Source organism: Henckelia pumila, chromosome 4 (assembly GCF_033568475.1).
Source record: "Henckelia pumila isolate YLH828 chromosome 4, ASM3356847v2, whole genome shotgun sequence".
NCBI classification, from domain to species: Eukaryota; Viridiplantae; Streptophyta; class Magnoliopsida; order Lamiales; family Gesneriaceae; genus Henckelia; species Henckelia pumila.
Genome location: NC_133123.1, coordinates 150,519,735 through 150,530,376, shown reverse-complemented (window position 1 = coordinate 150,530,376; position 10,642 = coordinate 150,519,735).

Genomic DNA, 10,642 nt, shown 5'->3' with positions numbered 1-10,642 from the left:
AGTTTGTGGGGACCATCGATCCGTTGGTGGCTGAGGGATGGATTCGCTCTCTTGAGTCCATTTTCGACTATATGGGGATCACAGACGCCGACAGGGTGAACTGTGCTACATATATGATGCGAGGCGATGCAGCCCTTTGGTGGGAGGGTGCAGTCAGAGGAGTCCATCTACCTACACTGACGTGGGCTGAGTTCAGGCGTATCTTCTACGCAAAATATTTCACTGAGGATGTGCGCAGTCGCATGATCCGAGAGTTCATGAGTCTCCGTCAGGGGGACAGATCTGTGGTGGAGTATGTGAGCCAGTATGAGAGGGGCTGTCATTTTGTGCCCATGATTGCTGATAGTCCGCAGGAGAAGCTGCGACAGTTTGTTGAGGGCTTGAGGGCTGAGATCAGGCATGACGTACGTATGGCAGACGTCTTTACATATGAGTCTGCAGTCAGCAGGGCCTTGCATTCCGAGGAGGGACGGAGGGAGATACAGAGAGAGCAGCAGGGTAAGAGGCAGTTTGTGCAGACAGGGTATCAACGACCATCTTCGCAGCCACCTGCGAAGAAACAGTCTACAGGGCCATCTAAGGGCCCGAATCAGCAGAGGCCTCAGGGGAAGCCACAGCAGCAGACTAGGGGCGGGGCCCCTACTCCAGGGAGATATCCAGTGTGTCCGAAGTGCCAGAAAATGCATTCCGGGCAGTGTCTATTGGGAGCAGGAGTCTGCTATCGTTGCAAGGAGCCAGGGCATCAGATTGCCAACTGCCCGCAGAGGCAGAATGTCAGTGGGCGAGTTTATGTGATGCAGGCTGAGGAGGCAGACCCAGATACCTCCTTGATCACCGGTATACCTAACCCCTAGAACTTTCTCAATTCTTTGCTTTTGTTTAATTGCGATTATATCTGAATGCCTGTTACATGAGTTTAATTATCAGCATGCTAGAATAAGAATTTTGTTTCTTTGTGATTAGAATTAAGGATTTTAGTGTTTTAACCTTGGGAGCATAGTGGTATGAATTGTTGGGAATCTTCTGCGTGCAGGGAGAATTCTAGTTGGAGGCAACTCCACGTTTGCGTTGCTAGATTCAGGAGCCACGCATTCGTTTATCTCCCGAGATTTTATCAGACGGATAGGCATTTCACCGGAGGTTGTAGACAGTGGTTACGATGTTACCATGCCATCCGGACAGATTATCACTACCACTAGTGTCATCAGGGATCTGGCATTGGAGTTGCAGGGACACTCCATTCGAGCAGATCTAGTGGTTCTTCCATTGACTGGGTTCGACTTGATTTTGGGTATGGACTGGCTATCAGTTAATGGAGCTTCGATTGATTTCCGACGTAGGACAGTGTCAGTGAAGCCAGCAGGAGGTGAGATGTTTACTTTCTTTGCATCTCAGTCTAGCAGTATTCCTCAGATGATATCACTTGTTCGTGCGAGGAAACTGTTGCGCAATGGATGTCAAGGTTTTCTTGCTAGTGTGGTCACTACCTCAGACGTTTCTAGCAGATCTTTATCAGATATAGAGGTGGTACGTGACTATCCAGATGTTTTTCCTGACGATGTTGCAGGAGTTCCACCAGTGAGGGAGGTGGAGTTCAGTATTGAGTTGTTGCCGGATACTGTGCCTATCTCTAAGGCACCGTATCGACTTGCTCCTACAGAGATGAGAGAGTTGAAGGAGCAGATTCAGGAGCTGTTGGAGAAGGGCTTTGTTCGTCCTAGCTTTTCTCCATGGGGAGCTCCAGTGTTGTTTGTGAAGAAGAAGGACGGCAGCATGAGATTGTGCATTGACTACCGAGAGCTCAACAGAGTCACAGTGAAGAATAAGTATCCGCTATCGAGGATAGAGGATTTATTCGATCAGTTGCAGGGAGCTTCGGTATTCTCCAAGATCGATCTGCGATCTGGTTACCATCAGCTGAGAGTTATAGATTCAGACGTGTCTAAGACTGCCTTTAGGACACGATATGGGCACTATGAGTTCTTGGTGATGCCCTTTGGGTTGACCAATGCTCCAGCAGTTTTTATGGATCTCATGCATCGTGTCTTCCAGCCGTATCTAGATCAGTTTGTCATTGTATTCATTGATGACATATTGATCTACTCGAGGAGCATACACAGCATTTGCATACAGCCTTGCAGACTTTGAGGGAGCATCGACTGTTTGCAAAGTTCAGTAAGTGTGAGTTTTGGTTGGAGCGGGTGGCGTTTCTAGGCCACATTATTTCTAGGGATGGGATTGCAGTGGATCAGTCCAAGGTGCAGGCAGTGAGGGATTGGGGGATTCCAAAGAATGCTTCGGAGATTCGTAGCTTCTTGGGTTTAGCAGGATACTATAGGAAGTTCATCAAGGGTTTTTCCTCTATTGCAGTACCCTTGACTTCCTTGACCAAGAAGAACGCGAAGTATAGTTGGAGTTCAGATTGTCAGAGGAGCTTTGATCAGCTGAAGGATGCACTTACTTCAGCACCGGTGTTAGCTATGACAGTGCCACATGAGGAGTTAGTGGTGTACACCGACGCGTCTAAGTTTGGTTTGGGCGCAGTACTTATGCAGAGTGGCAGAGTCATCGCTTATGCGTCGCGACAGTTGAAGATTCATGAGCAGAACTATCCGACGCATGATTTGGAGCTTGTAGCAGTGGTTTTTGCGTTGAAAATCTGGAGGCACTATCTTTACGGCGAGAAGTGCAAGATTTTCACCGACCACAAGAGCCTCAAGTACTTCTTCACCCAGAAGGAGTTGAACATGAGGCAGCGCAGATGGCTTGAGCTTGTTAAGGACTATGACTGTGACATTAGCTACCATCCGGGTAAGGCTAATGTAGTGGCAGATGCTTTGAGTCGAAAGTCGTCAGTGGTATCATGTTTGACTGTACAGTTACCACTACAGACCGAGATTCAGAGGTTTGGGTTGGAGTGCTATCCGAGCGGCCATGCACCGAGCTTGTCAGTGTTGACGGTGCAGCCCGTTTTGAGAGATCGGATTAGAGAGGGACAGTCCACTGATGAGGAGCTACAGCGATGGAGACAGAGAGATGAGGCCAGAGGTAGTCTCTTGTATACAGTGGAGGATGGCATCGTTCAGTACCGTGGGAGGATGTGGGTACCGAACGTTGATCAGTTGAGAGCCGAGATTCTAGCAGAGGCTCATGCATCTCCGTACTCCATTCACCCCGGAAGTACGAAGGTGTACCGAGACTTACAGTTATTGTATTGGTGGCCTGGGATGAAGAGCGACATCGGGAGAGTGGTGTCAGAGTGCTTGACTTGTCAGCAAGTCAAAGCAGAGCATCAGCGTCCAGCAGGACTTCTTAGACCTCTCCCTATTCCGGAATGGAAGTGGGAGAATATTACGATGGACTTTGTGGTTGGCTTACCGAGGAGTACCAGAGGGTGTACAGCGATTTGGGTGATTGTGGATAGACTCACCAAGTCAGCTCATTTCTTGCCGGTAAGGACTACTTACACTTTGACACAGTATGCAGAGCTTTACATCAGAGAGATTGTTAGACTGCATGACATACCAGTGTCTATTGTATCAGACAGAGATCCGAGGTTCACCTCAGCGTTTTGGAAGAGTCTGCACACAGGTTTGGGGACTAGACTCTTGTTCAGTACAGCTTTTCATCCACAGACAGATGGTCAGTCCGAGAGAGTGATCCAGGTTCTCGAGGATCTTTTGAGAGCTTGTATCATCGATTTTCGAGGATCTTGGGAGACTAGACTGCCATTAGTGGAGTTTACCTATAACAACAGCTTTCAGTCGTCTATAGGTATGGCTCCATATGCAGCACTGTATGGGAGGAGATGCAGATCTCCGGTGCATTGGGATGAGGTTGGTGAGCGGATTTTGTTGGGTCCAGAGATTGTGCAGCAGACAGCTGACATTGTGACGCAGATTCGAGACAGGATGAGGACAGCGCAGAGTCGGCAGAAGAGTTATGCGGATGCCAGACGACGCGATTTGGAGTTCGCGGTAGGTGATCACGTATTCTTGAAGGTGTCACCTATGAAGGGAGTAGCGCGTTTTGGGCGGAGAGGCAAGCTTAATCCGAGATACATAGGGCCATTCGAGATCTTGGAGCGAGTTGGCACGTTGGCCTATCGTTTAGCTCTACCACCAGGGCTAGCGGCAGTGCACAACGTTTTCCATGTATCCATGCTTCGGAGATATGTCTCCAATCCGTCGCATGTATTGGATTTCGAGCCCTTACAGTTGCCACCAGATCTTGTTTACGAGGAGAGACCAGTGCGGATCTTGGCTAGAGAGGAGCGGAGGCTTAGGACGCGGGTCATACCGATGGTCAGAGTCCAGTGGCTGAATCACTCGGAGGAGGAAGCTACTTGGGAGACCGAGGAGGATATGAGGACTCGCTACCCGGAGTTGTTCGGGTAATTACTTTAATTTCGAGGACGAAATTCAATTTAAGGGGGGGGAGAATTGTAACACTCGGTATTTTTAATTACATAAATCCGCCTGCATAATTAGGATATTTAATTAATTAAATTTATGATTTATGGGTTAAATAATTATGTGAATTATTTATGCATGATTTAATTTATTTCTAAGCATTTAACCCATAATTAGTGATTTTTATGATTTTTAGTATTTTTATTATTTAATCGCGTAGACGGGACCGTGGACGGACGAGATGACAACTTTCTAGCCAAATAATTTTATGAGCCTTTTTGGAGCCTTAAAATATTATTTTGAGTTTTATTATCTCAAAATTTTAAGTATTTAATTTTATTTAATTTTAGGGGTCATTTTTATCCAAAAATTAGTCAAAATATTGACTTTTTAGTATTTTTAAAATTCCCCTAAATTATTATTTCGAGATTTATTTTATGTTATCAGATTTCTAAAGTTTAATTAAGAGTTTGAGTTGTATATTAATTATTTAAAACCTTTTTATTTAATTATTTAACCTATATTCTATTTAACACAAAAATAAATCAACCCTAATCTACCAAACCCTTCTAGCCGATTGTTTTCTCCCCCATCAGCCGTCACTTTCATCCCACCTTCTTCTTCATCGATCTTCAACCCTAGGAACTCCATAGAAGGTCGGTTTCAAGGTTCCAAGCAACCCAAGGTCGCCCCGTCGTCCTGAAGTCCTTCCTACGCGTGTTAAATCCATATTTACGGTGAAAGGCATGATTCTTCATTCTCTTTTCTTCTCCATATTAGTATATGCATGTGTGGTCGTGTATACATCAGATTTTCCAAGAATATTTTTCAGAAAGTTTCAATTTTTAATGTTGCACCTTGTTCTTGCATTGTTTTGGGTTTCATACTCACGTTTTCTTGCATGGATGGATCATGGCTGCTGCTCCTTAGTTGGATACATGTATCAAGGTCCCTTGGGTCGAGTCAGGTCGGGGCTTGAGGCTAAGGAAGAAAGGAAACGAAGCCTTTCCTTTCTGAAGCTTCTGTCGCGCAGGTTTAGGGTTCTGGGGAAGAAGGCTGAGATCTTTTTCCTCAGGCCACTATTTTGGGTACGGTCGGTTGGGTTAGAACCCCCTTTGAGTTTTCTAAGTTTTTGCAGAAGGTTTCATGGGCTTTCGTGGTCGGAGCTTCGAGGACGAATGGTTTTCCCGCAGCTGCTCGGGTCTGTGCGACAGTGCAGAAGGGCCGGGTTGCAGAGCTTCGTTCTCACTCCATAGTCGACGGTTTGGGCTGGTTCTTGGCTTGTTGAAAAGGTCTGGATGTGAGCTAAGTCCTAGGGGTGTCCCTCCGGCCGGTGGGTGGTCGGAGCAAGGCGGCCGCCGGGATTTTCGGTGGCTGCTCACTGTGGCCGAACAGTTTTGGGAAGGGGGGATCGGGCTAGGGTTTTGGCATGTTCCGGGTCGGGTCAGGGGCTCGGGTCGGGTCAGTAAGTTAGTGGGTCGGGTTAAGTGGGTCCGGGTCCGGGTTTGGTGGGCCGGGCTCGAGTCTTTTTATTTTTAAAATATTTTATGAATTAATGGTTTATTGAGTCAACTAAATTAAAATAAAATTATTTGGACTCTCAAATAATTTTATTTGAACTTTTAAAATTTTAATTAAGTTAGTCCATTAATTTTATGGGCTTTTGGGCCCATAAAAGTTAATGGGCCAGTCTTTGGGTTTTTGGGCCCAATGGGCCAGTTTAAGTGTTATTGGGCTTAGTGTAATTTTAATGGGCTTAATTAATTTAATTGGGCTTAGATTAATTAATTGGGCTTAAAGTTTAAGTTACTGGGCTTAAGTATGTTAATGGGCCAGATTTAAGTTAATGAGCTTGAGTGTAGGGCCAGCAGTCCAGAACCATCCATGAGAAAATTGCATGTGTCCTGATTATATATTTAATTATTTTTATGCATTTAAGTTATTTTAATATTTATATGTTAGTAAGAAAATTAAATTAAATATATATGAAGGACACACAATTTATTTAAGTACATGCATTCATGAAATCAATTTTTATGCTATGATTTAATTTCTATGGTTGAGCAAATAAAATATTTTAGGTGGAAATTGAAGTAGTGTGGCCATTTATGTATGAGCGGTTTCTGCCATTTATGTATGGGCAGTTTTCTGCCATTTATGTATGGGTGGTTCGCCACCAGCCTCGTACGATGGTTTCTTAGACTGATCAGTCGCACTATGGGTCACACTTACGGATAGGACCATTCGATGTTAAGAAAATAAATGCTCAACAACTCAAGTATGTATGTTATGTATTATGTATTTATGTTTATTTAAGTAAGTTATGTTATGTAATTTTTAAGCATGCTCATTCATGTATATGTATGTATTAGTATTAAATTGTTTTAAATTATTTTGAACCCTTGTTAGTATGCATGTTGGGCCTCTAGGCTCACTACACTGATATGGTGCAGGTGAGTACGTAGAGGAGCAGGTTACTCCTACCGGTGGTGAGGACGTATGAGCAGCGCTGCAGTAGCCCCGTGACCGTGACAGCTTCTGAGTCACCGTGCATGATTTCATGTGAAACATTTTATTATATTTTTAGTGGTTGAGGTTTATGGGAATATTTTATTAAATGTTTTAGTGCATGCACATATTTTAATTATTTTATTTATGCAGTATATTTTTAATTCTAGGGTTGACTCAGATGTTTAATTATTTTAAAGAATGCATTTTTTCTTAAGTATTTAATTGTTTATTTATTTAGCCATGTATTTATTTTAAATATTTTATCCTGTGCATATATGTATGGGCATATATGTACATATTTTATTTAGTAGTATAAAAAAAAAAAAAAATTCCGCATATTTATTTATTATAGAGTTAGGGTCGTTTCAAATACTCTCAATTTTGAAGAGATAAAGAAAGATGATTTCTAACTCTAAATTTTTAGAGATTACCCCAGATTCCTCTAAACTCTCCAGATCTTAGAAAAATTCAAAAGACGGTACAATATTACAGCAATCAGCTGTATGAAATACCTCGGCAAATTGAAGAAATCCTTAAGAAATAAGAAGAAATTCTTGGGACTCTAAAGGATCTTCAAAATAAAATCATAAATCTAGAACACACTTCTGGTCCTAGAAAAGGTAATACAGGAGGAAGGTTACCACTCTCATTTGGTACCGAACCTTTGTTACATCAGAAAGGTAAAACCAAAATGGTTCAAAAACCTTTAACTGATGATGAAAGGATGATTAATCTTATAAAATCAGTATCAAAGAAAACCACTATCTGATGACTACTTTAGAAAGATTAAATCTCGAGGATCTACAAGATCTTGCGGATTCTTTTGCGAATCTTAAAGTAGTAGATCTAAAAATAAATTCTCCTGAGGGTGAACAACCCATAGGGAATCCCCCAAGATATGTGGTTAAAACAGAAGAACCACATAGTGAGTTCCAGGTTGGAGAAAATTCACATCCAGCAGGAACCAGATCAAGAAGGAGTAAAATCCCACTCCATCAAACTCCTTACGGAAAAACTGTTTTAGATCCAATACATCCTTACGGGGTTATGTTAAACCTTGATGTTTTGGACTTCAAAAACAGAGAAGATCTTATAGATGATTGGACGTCAGCTATGAGAATTGCAGCAGAAACATTAGATCTCAATAAAGAAGGATTCATTAAACTTCTAGAAATGAGTCTAATGGGATCAGTCAAAATTGCATGGGAGATGACTATGCCAGATACGAAGGAATCAATCTTAGCAGGAGAATCCCTCAGCGAGATTGGAGAAAGAATGACCACCCTATTTAAAGCTCAATTCATAGGGGTAGACTATTTCAATAATCAAGATACAAAGAAAAAGAGAAGATATACTCAAGCTTTGTATAGCCTCGAGTTACATGATATCTGTTTAGTTGATGAATACATTATGTTATTCACTAAATACAGATAAAATTCAGGAGTCGAGAAAAATGTAGCTATTCAGCTATTTTTCGCAAAAATGCCAAGTCCCTGGAGAGAAATGCTGATTAAAGAATACGTTCCAGATCATCTTGATACATTGGCAAGATGCGCGTCCTTTTTGAAAGGAAAATTGGCAGAATGGTGTCATATGACAGCATTACAGAAGAACTACAAGAAAATAAGGGGTATAGACAAACGTACACCTTTATGTTGTAGAGAAAATGATCTTCCAACGATCATTGGAAACAGATCACAGGGATTTAAAAGGAAGAAATTCAGAAATAATCCCTATAATAAAAGAATGAGAAGTTCTTGGAAACCAAGAACATTTTGGTCCAAACAAAAGGCCAGATCTTATTGATCAGGAAGAAGAAGTGGACCTACAAAAACATCCCCAGTAACAAGCTCATCACAAAGCAGGAAAAGAACACCATCAAGAAAAACTTTAAGAAGAACTCATACAAGAGCAAGTGAAAGTTTCAAGGATTGCAACTGCTGGACATGTGGAGCAAGAGGACATATATCTACAAATTGTTCAGAAAATGAGAAAAAAGGAGTCAAACTCTTTGAAGCAACACCAGATATGGATGATGCGGTTTTCTTTCAAGATCTAGTCCAAGTATATCAATTTGAGGATATCCCCTCAGATGAAAGCATATACGAAGAAGAGATATTATTTAGTCAAGAAGTTTCTGAGGATGAATCAGAATCAGAATCAGAGTAAAGAGGAGGTGTTTCGACATGAAACACATGAAAGTTTGGCTGGGTTCTTTAGTCAAATCACGATATCTCATAATATGGTCCAAAGGATTATGAGAGAAAATCCAACATTACAAAAGTACCAAGGATTTTCGGCAGGACAAGTTGAAAGAGTCTTAGGAAACCTAGGGCTAAGACAAAGAAGACATAATTTGATTTATAAGGTATCCAAAAGAGAAATGACGATTCCTATGGAATTAACCAGTAATCAAATTGAGATGCAGTTAATTCCCTTTGAAGAAATTCGAGAGGAATTACAGAAATTAAAAGCAGAAGTAGCAAAGACAATGTCTTGGATTCATATTGGAGCAATCCAGATTATGATCAAAGCTACTTTTAAAGAAGGAATAGATTCACCCATAGACATCGTAGTATGCGATAAAAGGATGGGGAATATACAAGATGCGGTTCTAGGAACTATCTCGGGAAATTTGTGCGCAGGAAAAATTATGGGAGTTATTTATCCAAGAATAGCCTATAATTTAGCTGATAGAGATTTTAGTCGAGCCTTGACGTTATATCAAAACTTCAAGGAAAAAAAACTAATGAAGGAAGGTAATAGACCATATTCTATTACATATCAAATTTCATATGCTCTTTCTAATACTCATCATTCTGAATTATTTATTAGAAATGAGTTCATTGAAATTCCAGAGATATTTGGGAAAGTTTCTCATGCAATATACCCGGAAAGAATTGAGTTTCCTTTAATTCAGGAAACAGACATTCAAATTCAAGACAAACCTGTTCTATACAGAGATCTTAAAATAGAACCCCGAAGGTTATCGTTCCAAGGAGACCGAATGACAAGTAGGAGATGGGACAAATCTCCTATTCAAGAAATTCCATCAGAAGAAAAGGAGTTTTCTATAATAGGAAAACTTAGATCTCCAGAAGGATGGAAAGAAGTGAAAATAGTATTCGAAATTACAAGCCATCGGAATCAGTTCCCTTGTAACTCGATTTACTATTTGGAACAACAAGAAAAAGGAACTTACCAAGGAGTGATAAATATTGGAGAATTGGAAGTTCAAATCACTGGAATTCCAGGAAAAGAAATGGATCAGCTCATTCTTGGCCTAGAATTTCTGGAGAACCATAAACCATGGAAACGCCTTGAAAAAGGAATAGAGTTCATGGAAAAAGAGAAGACTTGGAGGAATCAATAAAAATTCTGCAAGATGGAAAACCAAGAGAATTGGATAAGGGACAATCCCTTAATCAGATTCGAAAACTCTGTTTATAAACAGAGGAATAAGAAACTGTTGAAATTAGTAAGTCATGAACATGATTTACTAGAACGTATTGAAGAGGTAGAAAGGATTAACCATACTCTACCTTTTGAAGCTTTAAAAATACTAAAGGTGAATAGTCTTAATCGGATTACTGAGTTGCAACACAGTCTGTTAAAAATGGCAGGGCCATTTAGTAATCCCTTTAAAAAATGACAACAAGTCCTTTCTCCATATACATTCCGATAGGAATGTTGTATGAACAATATAAGGCTGAATACTT